The sequence below is a fragment of the Gossypium hirsutum genome, chromosome A09, assembly GCF_007990345.1.
Source record: "Gossypium hirsutum isolate 1008001.06 chromosome A09, Gossypium_hirsutum_v2.1, whole genome shotgun sequence".
Classification (NCBI taxonomy): domain Eukaryota; kingdom Viridiplantae; phylum Streptophyta; class Magnoliopsida; order Malvales; family Malvaceae; genus Gossypium; species Gossypium hirsutum.
In genome coordinates this window covers 33,977,964-33,994,442 of record NC_053432.1, presented here as the reverse complement: position 1 = coordinate 33,994,442, position 16,479 = coordinate 33,977,964, and positions in this window count along the sequence as shown.

The window sequence follows — 16,479 nt, the reverse complement described above, 5'->3', positions numbered from 1 at the left end:
ATGAAGTCAAACTCTCCGAACGATAACTCCATCAGATCTCCAGGAAAAACCTTGCCTTGAGTTTCTAAGGGTACATTCCTATACAATTTGTCTACCCTAACAGAGTGACCTAAAGGACTTAACACAGATACCCCACTCACAATCTTCTCAGAGTGCACACCCAACGACCCAGATATGGCACATGCAACATAGGAATGAGTAGATCCAATATCCACTAAAGCAGTGTATGGCATGCCAGAAACCAAGAACGTACCAGTTATGACGTCAGGTGCGTCGCCCTCCTCTCGATGACGAGCTGCATATACCAAAGCTGGCTGTCGAGCTTCAGCATTTTTGATACCTCTGCCAGGTGCCCCTCGACCTCGACCATTTTCGTTTCCATTCCTACCTTGTCCTCGTCCTCTTGGTGGTTGTGGTCCATCTCTCATGGGTTGAACAACCCTCTGTACAGCAACCTGAGCCTGATCAGCTTTCTGTGGGTAGTCCTTAACTCTATGCTCCATAGATCCAGATCGGAAACAAGCACCGGAACGTTTCCTACACTCACCCAAATATACTTTACCACAGTCTCCACAGATTGATGGTCTAACCACATTCATCGGCACTGCTCGCACTGGTTCCTCTACTCTGGCTCTCTTAATATTCTTGTTGCCACCACCCGAGGGTCCTGAATCCCTCAGAAAATGGTTTCGATCCTTCTCCTGATTCTGCTTTTCAGCTCGCTTAACCTCCTCTGCTAGCTTTGCCTTCTCCACTAAGACCACAAAATCTCGCTCCCTCTGCGGAGCAATCAACACCCTCAGGTCATCCCTAAGACCATCCTCGAAGCACACACTTCGCTCATATTCCGTAGCAACTATGCCCACGGCATACAGGCTCAACCTCGGAAACTCAGCCTCGTACTCGACAACTGTCTTACCTCCTTGCACCAGATTCAAAAATTCCTTCCTGCGAGCGTCCACATAACTTGCCCCAACATACTTTCCTTTAAAGGCCGTCTTAAATAGTTCCCAAGTTACCCTTTCAGCTGGGGTTCCTTCTCTCACGGTGAGCCACCACTGGTAAGCCTTGTCCCGTAGCAACGATACGGCTCCCTTCAGTTTCTGCTCCACAGAGCAATCCAAGTCATCCACAATTCATTTTGTGGCCTCCAACCAATATTCTGCCACATTCGGAGCGATACCAGACACACCCCTAAAAATCTCCGCTCCGTTGGCCCGGAGTCATTTCGAAATGGACCCCCGAACTCCATTGCCCGTACTTGCCCCGGCAATCCTTTCCAGAACACGAAGCATTTCCTGCGATAGGGCGTCATCCCCGGTACCACGATCATGTGACTCTACTTCCGTTGCCGATGGTACCGGTGCATCTGCTGCCAGCATATGTCCTGAAGATGAAGATACCGCTCGAGCCCTTCCTCGGCCACGTCCACGACCTCTTCCACGAGTGGCTCTTGTACTCATATCGTATTATCTGTTTACGAATTTTATACATTAACCCGGTATTCCAGTGATTATTACAGATGTTTTATGAATCAGACAGTATTTTAGAGATTGCTCTCGCAAAATTGAAGTCTAACTACAGTTTCAGTCTCTTATCAATTTTCCTAGGGTTTTAGTATCATCCTATCTAGAGCATCCTAGCAGAGTTTCAGTACAGATAAATAATATAGAAAAATATTTAGAGAAATTCAGAATGATACTGACAGGCTTGGGCCGGAGATTCAGAATGCCATATTCAGAAGTCCTGATTTTAAAAACCAATTTTTTTTGATAATCTTCGTTTTTGTAAACCCATTCCATAGCCGAGTTGTTGCAACTTGGCTCTGATACCACTAAATGTAACACCCCAAACCTGGCCTAGACGTTATGACCGGATCCGACGTGCCACATCAAAAACGTTAAAAACATTTTTCCGTTCTAAGTTCAGAAAATCGTACTTGATGTTCAAAGGATTAATTCATTAAGGGTTAAAGTGAATGGAAGCTGTGCACTAGGTAGGAAACCCGAAAAGAGGAGGTGAGTCCATCGGACTGCTTAAGTACCAAGCTCTTTCGGATCCAATCCTAGACATGCTCCCCGCCCTTGCCACACTCCAACATCGTGTATTTCTTTTAAGTTACCATTGTAATTATGTTCATTTTAAAATAAAGCATATTTAATTTTGGGAAAAAGTTATCACAGTAGAAGCCTTGTTCGAGATCGTGTTACTTTGAAATCAGTTTATGTTTTTGGAAAATGAACCCTAGATCTAGCCCATTTTGATAGTTAATATAATTTAAGATCATCATGATAAGTTATAAATCAAAACCCCAAAAAAAATAATTATAAGCGGCCTTATTACATAACAAAACCCAAATCATCAAAGTAAAGAAAATTGAAGTCCAAATCACCAGAAGAAATACATATTGCAGAACGAGTGGCCACTCCGAATCCCTCGCAGCTCCAAGCCCACTATGGTTGAGGATTACCTACATGGATGAAAATAGGGGATGAGTTTGGGGAAACTCAGTGTGTAAAATTAATGCAACCATAGCCCATATCGGTTCAAACCACAGAAACAGAATAAATTGGACTTAGCCCAGAACAGAATACAGAATTAAGCCCATAGGCCTATAAGAGATCAGATCAGATATTTCATGTATATGCAGAACCCAACCCATAACTAACCACATATACCCCATTACCGACCTTTCACCATGTGGAGAGACTACTCGACCCACCCAACCGCTACACGCCACAGAATTATGCAGCATGGCTGCCAAAACAGATAATGTGACAGAGTCACCAGATACAGATAATCGTGGCAGAACTACTGGAACAGATATATATGTGGCAGAGCCACTAGATCAGATAATTTGTGGCATAGCCACCAGGACGCTTCCTCCATAGTGTAACTCATGTCCCAATGCACAGATTCACAATCATGGCATACATCATATAGAATCAGGTCATCATGCTTTTTAGTCAAAAATAACCCTAAGGGTATAATGGTCAATTTACATCTAGGGGTATAATGGTAATTTTGCATGCATAAGGGTATTTCAGTAATTATAACCTATGGCTAGGGTTTCATGCCCATTTTAGTGTTACCAAGTATTCGGAAGCACTTATCTCATCTTTTAACCAAAGTGGGCCTGTTGGCCCATTAGCCCAGTTTAGGCCCATTGAGCCCAAAATGCCATAATGCACAAAATATCGCATTCTACAGTCTTAACACTTGAATTTACCAAATACGTTAATCAGTCTTTCTTACGAGCATTCGCACACTCGCCAGCCCATAAAATACCGACTTTTCGGCATTTCGGCATTTCGGCTTTTGCCAATCTAGTCTATGAGAGGGTGTCAGTTACACACCTGTTTTATGACGATTCACTGATGAGATCCACACACGAACTGCCTACAATTATAATACTACCGCGTTAATCTTACTACCGAAATGAACTACATATTAACTTCTTACCATATTCGGCCAACAACACTTTAGGCCTTAGCGTTCCTACCTTTGTCGAAAATAGTGTCTCGATCTAGATGCGTTCGCTCCACTTGTCCAAGCCCTTGATCAACAGCCTCTTAATCACACTATTACCAAAATAATACTATTATCACAACCTCTTACGGCTACAAGTCCAAAAAAATGACAACCTCCCTAACCTTTTAGGGATTCCGGCTTTTCTTAAAATATGCAAGATAGACTAAGTTGGAAAGACTTACCACCGATTCTTCCAGTCAACGTTCCCCCTTAGTTCCTACTTGATTCTGATGCAGTTCTAAGCCCTCAAACGATAACAAAAGTTGAGCCCTCAGTGATCTCAGTATTCGGCTATGTCCCAAGGATAGTGTGGGAGTTTCAGCTTTTTGTAAAAGTGTAGAGAAAGATAAAATATGAGGGTTTTTACTTGTGGTATTGTCGACAGAAACTTGGGGTTTAGAGGTTGATAGAATCCTTGAAAGATGATGAGAAAAATAAGAGATTTGGCTAGGTAAAAATCGGTACAAAAGGAGTCAAGTTTTCGGGATTTCGAGATTTGAGGCAATTGGCTATAGTCTTAAAAATAATGGAAGGAAGGTGGTATAGAGTAAGGTGGCTGAAGGATTCGGCTATGGGGAAAAAAAGAAGAAAAGAATAAGTGGATGGAGAGAAGAGGAAAAGAAAAGAAGAAGAGAATGGTCAGGAAACGGCACCACTTACCACTAATGCTGAATTTATACTGGCACTAACCCTAGCCGAAATTCCCATGCTAAAGTCCCTTGGCCGGCCACCTCTTGTTCCTTGATCAGCTCCTAGATTTCCTCCCTTATCTGCTCCTAAATCCTATCCCTTATCAACTCCTAAATCCTATCCCTTATCAACTCCTAAATCCTCTCCTGACAGACTTTCACTTCAGTTCCACTGCTTACCTTTTCTGAACATAAAAATAATAATTCCCTTAATATGTTGTCATTGTGACTTGAACCTCAGCTCTCCCTAGCATCCACACGCCACTTTTATAGCCTTGCCAGTGGCGTCACATGCCACTTTGCCACTTGCTTCCTTATGTCTTATTTTACCCAAAGAATATTTAAGACCCTTGTTAACTAGAATCCCCCTTTTCCTCTTATGGATTAAAATCACCTAAAATTACTGGGGTATAGCTTAAGCTTGGGCCTTCTAGAGCCCACTAACATAATTAAACCTACGCCAAACAGTCAAAACACAAAAATTCCAAAATTCACCAAAATTAACAGAAGTCCCAAAAATTGGGGCGTTACATGTAGACTTCATATGCCCAGGGCACACGCTTGTGCCTGAGGTCCTGTCATCCACACGACTGAGACACACACCCGTGTCAATACCCAAGTGCTCAATTCTGAGTATTCTGTTTTACAATAAGTGTAGGGGACACATGACCAGAACACACACCCATGAGGCAAGCCGCGTGTCACACATGGCCTAGACACATGCCCGTGTGTCTACCCTTGTGGACAAAAACAAGGTTATTTACCAAGCCATTTTATCACCCTTTTATGCACACACTTACTCAACAAGACATAACACGAAACCAAACAATTACACTCAACCAATTCAGCAACAATCAAGACATCCACACATCATTAACATGCTACCATTTACCACATACAAACATCACATACTTATCAACTTAAACCATGCAAATTTCCATATTCATCAAAACATCATCAGTTGCATATATGCTTAGACCAATATTAGCCAATTTCAATGGCCATTTACAAAATGAATTATCAACCAATATAGGCAAACACATTAGGCTAATTCAATTATGACACATAACAAAATAACCAAGTCCTATACATGCCATAACTGAAAATGTCAAATTCAAATGTGTAACATCCTGAATTAGGGTCTAATCAGAATAGTGGTTTTGAGACCATAAATTTGAAGTAGAAATAATTATTTTATGATTATTTGATGATCCATGATATGAATTCATGTTTGTGAGAAATTTTCGTGAAGAAATTTTATGCCTAAAGTGTCGAATTTGAAGTTAGGGACTAAATTGAATAAGTTGCAAAACTTGAATTCTAGAAGTTTTAAGCATGAAATTCCTATGGATTATTAATTAGCTCCTTAAATAATAATTTGATCAAGTTCTAAAATTTTGGACAAAAATAAGCATCAATAGGAAAAGTTTAAAAGAAAAGCTTTAAGGGCATTTGGTCATTTAGTAATTAAAAGAATAAAAAGGGAAAAAGAAAGCAAAATTCATGTCCATCTTCTTCCTTAAGTGCCAAAATTTTCATGCTCTCCATAGCTAGGGTTTTTCTACTTTTCAAGCTTGATTGTAAGTACCTCCAAGCTCGTTTTTAATGTTCTTTACATTTTTTAGATCCCTGAAGCATGATATACCCATTTCTACCCTTAGATTGAAGTATCGTTTATGTTAAAAAAATTTACCCATGTATGACATGCATCTATTTTGATGTTTAATGGAATAATATGAAAGTTTTATGTTTTATAAATATCTTTTACAAAGTGATTTTGTATGAAAACCTAAAAAGGACCTACTTGTAAAAGTTGTAAAATGGGTAGTAAATATGTGAAATAAAGAAAAATGTGGCCTGCTAGGAGTAGGAATATGAATTGACTGGGCTTAGGTCACAAACAAAATGCGTGAGTTTTGTTTTACAAGCCTAAAGACCAATTTGTAAATAAGGGAAAAGTTAGGGGTAAAAAGGTAATTTACTAAAGTATGTGTTATGGGTCAATTCGAACCATGTATGTATTGAACAAGTTAAATTTAGCATTATAGATCAAGAAAAATGTGATTCTGGTCTTGATCGAGGGGAAAATAAGGTTTACGAAGAATAGGCTCATTTTTATCATTTTGTACCGAAGCAAGTTCATATACAAATAATGTGATGTTATTTTATATTTTTGATGCTTGAGTATTATGTGAATTCAAATTCTTTAATGCTATTATGAGTTATGCTTTAATTGGTCCATGAGTAAGTGATTGGTATTATGGACATTGAGATCGACATTACGAGCAAGCTTGACAAAGATGTAATATTGAAGAATCCAGTTTGAACCTTATGAATAGTGTAGGATACAAGTGAAATGTCACTAGGAACCATGTGATTTATGAGCTCATGAGATATGTACTATATGTTTATGTGGTTCCGGGTGCTGGTCTTGTACATCATACTGATGGCTAGTAGTCCAGCATGTGTTGCGGATACCTAATAGCTTGTGTGAGTAGCCAATGTAGCTATGCCCTGACGACAACTTGTGTGAGCAGACCCTTGAGTAGCTTAAGAATGAGCTTTTATGTGTTATATGATATAAGGTAGCTTTAGTTACATATGTGGCACTTATTTGTAAGCCTTCCGTGTATCCAATAGTATTCCAAGTGTTTAACGGGTAAATTATCGAGTAACTTTATAGAAGACCCAAGGGATAAGTCAATGAGAAGAATGAGTCAGAGATTATGTTATGAGTTGATATAGGTATGTATACCGAACTCATGAGTAATGCCTTGGTATGTGAGGAAGTTATGACAAGGTTGTTTAGGTGATGAGTACGTTTAAGTGACTTGATGAAATACAAATTTACGTTCATTATGTTAAATGTATCTTAAGTACTTGTTTAGATTGCATATTATTTGCATATGGAGTTACTAATCTTTAATGCTTACCCCTCGTTCTTTCCATCTTTTATAGTATCACCAAGCTAGTTGGGGGATTGAAGGATGTCAGAGACTCGATCACACTGTCAATTGGACATTTGGGTATAGTTAGTCTCAACATTTTGAGTATGGCATGTATAGGGGACTTGGTCATTTTTTTATGTGTCATATTGATTAGCCAAATGAGTTGGCTCATGATGGTATTATGATTCATTTTGTATAAGGCCATGAGGTGTGGCTTATATTTGCTTCTTAGGTTGTAACCCTAATTATTTGTGCATGCATGCAATGTGTTTATGTTTTGTGATGTGGTTGGTGGTTTCTTGTTGGCAATGGACGTGATAAATGGCACATATGCTTAATGAATGAATTGGGACTAATAGGTATGACCATAGCTATGGCATAATTGAGTTGATTGAAGGTAGGTTTATAAGGTTGAATAAATATGAAATTGGTGTGGAATGCCATATGAAAGCATGATGGTTGAGCATGTGATATGTTGAGATTAAAAAGTCATGGATTAATAATGATTCTGAGTGTTTAAGTGACTAAATACGCTATGTTGCATGCCATCAAAAATGTATAAGTGAGTGAGCATTTAAGGGTGGCAACTGGCTTTGAAAATAACCTCAAAGTGATCCATACGGGTAGACAGACGGGCATGTGCCTAGGTCGTGCGTGATGCACGGTCTACGCCATGGTCGTGTGATCCGGCCGTTTGTCCCTTGCACCCTAATTAGGCAAAACAAAATGCCCAGTAGTAAACACACAAGCTAAGACACGATCGTGTGTCTTAGCCATGTGAGGGACACAGCTAGGAGACATGGGCGTGTGCCCAGGCTGTGTGACTTTATTTTAGTATTGACATCATAAATAGAGAGTTATACGGCCTGAGGACACGAGCGTGTTGAGGGCACACGGGCATGCCTCTTATCTCCACACAGGCGTGTGTCCCTGTTTCATGAAATTTTTTTAAGTTTTCCCAAAGTTTTCTAAAGTTTTTGGTTTAGTCCCGAACTACTCTTGATGTATGTGTTGGGCCTTGTAGGGCCATATAAGGGACAATTTGCATATGTATGAATGAATTTTATTTGAACGAAATTTTATGGCTCAGTTTTGTATGTTTTCTTATGTTTACTTTATGTAATACCTAGTATCATGTCCTGATGTCGGACACGGGTAAGGGGTGTTACATTTAGCGGTATCAAAGCTACGGTTTAGTCTGTTCTCGAGATACGTAGCATGTGTTTGAGTCTAGTTACACATGCCATACATAAATTGTGATAGTACGATGACTCCTGACGATTTTAAACTATGTTTTTCATATAGTAATAGATCTCGAACGAGTTATGGTAGATGATGTGGAAAGTAACGCACCAGCCTCTGCCCAAGGGACAGTGCGAGAGGAGAGTAGACCCATAACTGTGAGTCAAGGGGGAGAGGCTCGAGAGGCATTCTTCCACATTATGAACGGATGGTTTGCTAGGTTCATTCGTATGAACCCGACTGTTCAGCAAAAACCTCCACCCCCTCAAAATCCTGAAGCCATACCCCTAGTGCCACAAGGTATGGACTTTATGAGATTTCATAGAACCCCTAATGATAAGATTCAGAAACAAGGGGCGGAAGAGTTCAATAAGGGTATTTGATGAACTATCTTACACACCCAAAAAATATTTGAAGTGTGCTATTTCTTTGCTCAGAGACACAGGATATCACTGGTGGAAGACACTAGTATCTGTGGTACCTCAATAGAGGGTCACATGGGAATTCTTCCAAGAAGAATTTCAAAAGAAGTACATCAGTGAGCGATTCATTGACTAGAAGCACAAGGGATTTTTAAAATTGAAACAAGGCCGTATGCTAGTGATCGAGTACGAAAGAGAGTTTTTTTGGCTCAACAAATATGCTCGGGAGTGTGTATCCTCCGAGGCTAAAATGTGTAGAAGGTTTGAAGATAGGCTTAACAAGGATACTAGAGTGTTAGTGGGTATTCTTGAGCTGAAGGATTTTGTTGTGCTCGTTGATCTGGCTTGTAAAGCTAAGGAAAAGTGAAAATCCAAAGCTAAGGCTAAAGATATAAGAAAGAGGCCGACGAGCAAGTCATTCCCCTCTCAGTCTAAGAAATCCAGAGATATGTATTCTCATTCTTATGTTTCGCCTGAGCATTCACACGGAAATTGTAGGAAGCAAAATTTGGGTTTTAAATCTCAGGCTACATCTATGGCTAGTGTGGGTAATGCTAAACCTTTTAAACCTGAGTGCCAACATTGCGGTAGACATCATCTTGGTGTGTGTAGGATGAACAACGAATCTTGTTTCAGATGTGGTTCTCAAGACCACAATATCAACGATTGCCCCGAGATGATCGAGAAAGAAAAATTTCAGAGTACAAGGCTGAGTAGTACGGCTATAAAAGGGAGACCCTCGAGAAATGCCAATAATGGGGCTAGTTGCAAAAATGTAGGGAGGGATACAACGGCGAGATCTGAAGCTAGAGCTCCGGCTATGGCCTATGCCATAGGTGCACGTAAGGACGCATCTTCTCCCGATGTGATCACTTGTACTTTTTCTCTTTATGGTACTACTATTATTGCCTTATTAACCATGGTTCTACTCATTCGTATGTGTGTATGAGATTGGTATCTAGCAAGAATATGTTGTTAAGTCTACGGAAATTATGAATAAAGTGTCAAACCTGGTAGGAAAGCATGTTTTAGTTGATAGGGTATGCAAGAAATGTCCCTTGATGATTAGGGGTTATTATTTTCTGGCTGACTTGATGTTGTTGTCATTTGATGAATTTGATGTTATATTGGGTATGGATTGGTTGACACTTCATGATCCTGTAGTAAATTGTAGACAAAAAGTTATTGAATTGAAATTTGAAAATGGTGAAATTTTTCGGGTGGAATCAGATGAGTCAAATAGTTTGCCAATCGTGATTTCTTCGATGTCTACTCAGAAACGTATGAGAAAAGGGTGTGAGTCTTATTATGTTTATGTGTTGAATACAAAAGAGCCTGAATTGATAAATGAATCAGTGCCTGTTGTATGTGAATATTTGCATGTATTTCCGAAAGAATTGTCAAGTTTACCTCCAATTAGAGAAATGGAGTTTGGTATTGATGTAATGCCAGGGACAACACCTATTTTGATTGCTCTGTATAGGATGGCCTCGATTGTGTTGAAAGAACTGAAGTCACAATTGCAAGAATTGGTCAACAAGGGTTTTGTGAGACCAAGCTTTTCACCGTGGGGTGCTCTGGTATTATTCATGAAAAAGAAAGACGGTTATACGAGATTTTGTATAGACTTTCGACAGCTCAATAAGATAACAATCCAGAACAAGTATCCTTTGCCAAGGATTGATGACTTGTTTGATCAATTGAAAGGAGCGTCATGGTTTTCTAAAATAGACTTGAGGTCTGGCTAAGTCAGATGTGCCTAAAATTGCTTTTAGAACTAGGTTTGGCCACTATGAATTTCTTGTTATGCCATTTGGGTTAACGAATGCTCCTGCTGTGTTTATGGATTTAATGAACCGAATATTTCGACTATATTTGGACAGGTTTGTGTTGTGTTTATTAATGATATTCTAATTTATTCGAAAGATGAGGCAGAGCATGTCGAGCACTTGATAATTGTTTTGTAAACTTTAAGAGACAAATAGTTGTATGCTAAGTTTAGTAAAAGTGAGTTTTGGCTTCGAGAAGTTGGATTCTTGGGCCATATTATTTTAGGTGATGGTATTCGAGTTGATCCTAGCAAGATTTCTGCTATCATCGAATGGAAACCTCCAAGGAATGTATCCAAGGTTAGAAGCTTTTTGGGCTTAGCCGGTTACTACTGACAGTTTGTGAAAGGATTTTCTATGATGTTAAGTTTGAGTGGTCGGAAAAGTGTCAGCAAAGCTTTGAGAAATTGAAATATTATTGATCGAAGCACCGGTTTGGTACAACCCGAGTCGGGTAAAATATTTGTGATTTATAGTGATGCTTCCTTAAATGGATTGGATGTGTACTTATGCAAGAGGGTAAAGTCGTAGCTTACACTTTGAGGCAGTTGAAGCCTCACGAGAAGAACTATCTGACACATGATTTAGAGTTGGCCACTATAGTGTTTTCTTTAAAGATTTGGCGACATTATTTATTTGGTGAGAAATGCCATGTCTATACCTATCACAAAATTCTTAAGTACTTAATGACTCAAAAGGACTTGAACTTACAACAACGAAGATGGTTAGATTAAAGGACTATGAGCTTGTGATTGATTACCATCTGGGTAAGGCGAATGGGGTCGCCGACGCTTTGAGTAGGAAGTTGTTGTTTACAGTGAGGGCTATGGATACACGTGTGAGTTTGTACGATGATGGTTCGATTCTAGCTGAGTTGAGAGCTAGACCAATTTTTCTTCAACAAATTTGTGATGCTCAGAAAGTTGATAAACAGTTTCAAGTTAAGAGAGTTCAGTGTAAGTCCAGTAGTGTACTGGATTTTCTGAGTGACTCGATGGTTGTTTGGGATTTTGTGGTAGGATTTGTGTTCTGAAGGACACTATGTTGATTTGAAATATTTTAAATGAGGCACTTAGTCGTTGTTTGATAGTTCACTCGGGCAATTCAAAAATGTATAATGACTTGAAGAAAATGTATTGGTGGAATGGTATGAAAAGAGATATCTCAGAGTTTGTATCGAAATGTTTAATTTGTCAGTAGGTAAAGGCCGAACACCAAGTACCTTTGGGTTTGCTTTAGCCCATGATACTTTTCGAGTGGAAATGGGACCGAATAACTATGGATTTTGACACGATTGCCTTTAACTCCGAGAAAGAAAGATGCCATATGGGTCATCGTTGATAGACTAACTAAAATGGCTCATTTTATATTGGTACGTACTGATTACTCACTTGATAAGTTAGCTTATTTGTACATTGGTGAAATTGTCAAACTTCATGGAGTACCTATATTGATTATTTCGGATAGAGATCTAAGGTTCACTTTGCGATTTTGGAAAAAAATACAAGAAGCTTTGGGTACGAAGTTAAACTTTAGTACCACTTTCCACCTACAAACCAACGGTTAGTCGGAGAGAGTAATTCAAATACTTGAAGCCATGCTCCGATGTTGTGTATTGGAATTCCAAGGTAATTGGGAAAATTACTTACCCTTGGTAGAGTTTGCCAACAACAACAGTCACCAGTCAAGTTTGAAAATGGCACCTTATGAGGCATTATATGGGTGTAAGTGTCGGACACCTCTATATTTGACCGAACATAGAGAAAATCAAATTCACGGGTTTGACTTAGTCAAAAAAACTAAGAGAGAGTGAAGATAATTTGTGATTGTTTGAAAGCTACTTTGGATAGACAGAAATCCTACGCAAATTTAAAATGGAAAGGATTGACTTTCAGGTCAGTGATAAGGTATTTTTGAAAGTGTCTCCATGGAAAAAGGTTTTCAGAATTGGTAGAAAGGGCAAGTTAAGTCTGCGATTTATTGGACTCTGTGAGATCACCGAGAGAGTAGGGCCAGTTGCCTATCCGTTAGCCTTACCATCCAAATTGGAAAAAATTCATGATGTGTTCCATGTGTCTATGTTGCGTCATTACCAATCTGATCCTTCACATGTGATTTCGGCGACAGAGGTTGAGATTCGACCGGATATAACTTATAGTGCAGAATTGGTTAAAATTTTAGCCCGGGAAGTCAAACAATTGAGAAACAAAAGTATTGACCTTGTGAAAGTGTTACAGCAAAGACATGGGGTTGAAGAGGCTACATGGGAGCCTAAGGAGGCCATGAGAAACCAATACCCAAACTTTTTCACCGGTAAGATTTTTGAGGACAAAAATCCTAAAAGGGGGAGAGTTGTAACATCTCGAATTAGGGTGTAGTTGAAAAAGTGGTTTTGAGACCACAAATAAAAAGTAAAAATAATTATTTTATGATTATTTGATGATCCATGATATGAATGCATGTTTGTGTGAAATTTTCATGAAGAAATTTTATGCTATAGTTTCCAATTTGAAGTTAATGACTAAATTGAATAAGTTGCAAAACTTGAGTTCTAGAGGCTTTAACAATGAAATTGCTATGGGTTATTAATTAGAGGTCTTTAAATAATAATTTGACCAAGTTTTAAAATTTTGGACAAAAATGGGCCTAAATAGGAAAATTTTGAAAGAAAAGCCTTAAGGGCATTTTGGTTATTTAGTAATTAAAAGAATAAAAAGGGAAAAAGGAAGCAAAATTCATGTCCATCTTCCTCCTTAAGTGTCGAAATTTTCATGCTCTTCATAGCTAGGGTTTTTCAACTTTTCAAGCTTGATTGTAAGTACCTCCAAGCCCGTTTTTAATGTTCTTTACTTTTTTGAGATCCTTGAAGCATGATCTATCCATTTCTACCCTTAGTTTGAAGTAAGGTTTATGTTCAAAAATATACCCATGTATGACATGCGTGTATTTAGATGTTTAATGGAAGAATATGAAAGGTTGTTGTGTGATAAAAATCTTTTACAAAGTGATTTTGCATGCATGAAAACACCTAAAAAAGACTTATTTGTAATATTTGTAAAATGGGTAGTAAATATGTGAAATAAAGAAAAATGTGGGCTGCAAGGAGTCGGAATATGAATTGGCTAGGCTTGGGTAACAAATAAAATACGTGCATACCGTTGTAGAAGCCTAAGGACCAATTTGTAAATAAGTAAAAAGTTAGGGGTAAAAAGGTAATTTACCAAAGTATGTGTTATGGGACAATTCGAACCATGTATGTATTAAATTAGTTAAATTTGGCATTATAGATCAAGAAAAACAATATTCGGGTCTTGATCGGGGGAAAAACATGGTTTTCGAATAATAGACTTGTTTTCATCATTTTGTACCGAGGTAAGTTCAGATACAAATAATGTGATGTTATGTTATATTTTCGATGCTTGAGTATTATGTGAATTCCAATTATTTAATGCTATTATTAGTTACTCTTTGATTGCTCCATGAGTAAGTGATTGGTATTATGGACATTGAGATCAACTTTACGAGCAAGCTTGATAGAGATGTAATATCAAAGAATCCCGTTTGAACCTTAAGAATAGTCTATGATACAAGTGACATGTCACGAGGAACCATGTGATTTATGAGCTCATGAGATATGTTATATATGTTTATGTGGTTCCAGGTGCTGGTCTTGTACGTCCTACCAGTGGTTAGGTAGTCTGGCATGTGTTACGGATACCTGATAGCTTGTGTAAGCCGCTCGTGTAGCTTTGTCCTGACCGACAGCTTGTGTGAGCAGACCTGTGAGTAGCTCAAGAATGAGCTTTTATGTGTTATGTGATATGAGGTAGCTTTAGCTACGTATGTGGCACTTATGTGCGAGCCTTCCGTGTATCCAATAGTATTTCGAGTGTTCAACGAGTAAATTATCGAGTAACTTGACAGAAGACCGAAGGGGTAAGTCAATGAGAAGAATGAGTAAGAGATTATGTTATGAGTTGTTACGGATATGTATTCCGAACTCATGAGTAATGCCTTGGTATGTGAGAAACTTATGACAAGGTTGTTTATGTGACGAGTAAGTTTAAGTGACTTGATGAAATACAAATTTACGTTAATTATGTTAAATGTATGTTATGTACTTATTTAGATTGAATATTATTTGCATATGGACTTACTAATCTTTAATCCTTACCCCTTCCTTTCCATCTCTTATAGTGTCACCAAGCTAGCTGGGGGATCGAAGGATGTCGGAGACTCGATCACACTATCAATTGGACATTTGGGTATAGTTAGTCTCAAAATTTTGAGTATGGCATGTACAGGGGATTTGGTCATTTTGTTATCTGTAATATTGATTAGCCAAATGAGTTGGCTCATGATGGTATTATGATTCATTTTTTATAAGGCCATGAGGTGTCGCTTATATTTGCTTCTCGGGTTGTAACCCTAATTATTTGTGCATGTATGCAATATGTTTATGCTTTGTGATGTGGTTGGTGGTTTCTTGTTGGTAATGGACGTGATAAATGGCACATATGCTTAATGAATGAATTGGGACTAATAGGTATGACCATAGTTATGGTATAATTGAGTAGATTTAAGGAAGGTTTATAAGGTTGGATAAATATGAAATTGGTGTGGAATGTCATATGAAAGCATGATGGTTGAGGATGTGATATGTTGACATTACAAAGTCATGGATTACTCATGATTATGAGTATTTGAGTGACTAAATATGCTATGTTGCATCCCATCAAAAATGTATAAGTTAGTGAGCATTTAAGGATGGCAAATGGCTTCGAAAATAAACTCAAAGTTATCCACATGGGTAGACACACGGGCATGTGTCTAGGCTATGTGTGACACATGGCCTACCCGTGTGATCTGGCCGTGTGTCCCTTGCACCTTAATTAGGCAAAACAGAATGCCCAGTAGTAAACACATGGGCTAAGACACGGGCGTGTGTCTTGGCCGTGTGAGGGACATGACTTGGAGACATGGGCGTGTGCCCAGGCCGTGTAAAGTCCACACCATTTCATGAAAAATTATGAGATTTTAATCAACCACACGGTCTAGCCACACGAGCGTGTGACACGGCCGTGTGACTATATTTAGTGCTGACGTCATAAACAGAATGTCACACGGCCTGAGGACACGGGCGTGTCTCCTATCTCCACATGGGCGTGTGTCCCTATTTCATGAAAATTTTCTAAGTTTTCCCAAAGTTTTCTAAAGTTTTTGGTTTAGTCCCGAACTACTCCTGATGTATGTTTTGGGCCTCATAGGCCCATATAAGGTACAATTTGCAATGAATGAATTTGAATTGAACAAAATTTTATGGCCGGGTTTTGTATGTTCACATGTATTTAAGTCAGGTAATACCTCGTATCATGTCCCGGCGTCGGACATGGGTAAGGGGTGTTACAAAAGGTACCCAAAATAATTAGTTGATAATGTGAGTGGATCTCCGACAGTCTTCGATCCCCGAGCTAGTTTAGTGACACTATAAAACAAGGGAAAGAAAAGGGGAGTAAGCTATATAGCTTAGTAAGCTCGCATGCAAATAATTGGCATCATAAACCAACATTTAACATACACTTAACATGATGATAATTGGCATAAATATTATTAAGATCTTATAATCATAACTTACTCAATCATAACCTTATCGAGGGTTCATCACATAACAAGCTCATCACATATGAGTTTTTTATCATCACATAACAAGCTCATCACATATGAGTTTTTTGTACATACCTGAGTCATCTCGAATTGGATTTACACACAACTCGTCTTTGACATACTCATTAAATTACCCATTGAACCACTTGGAATA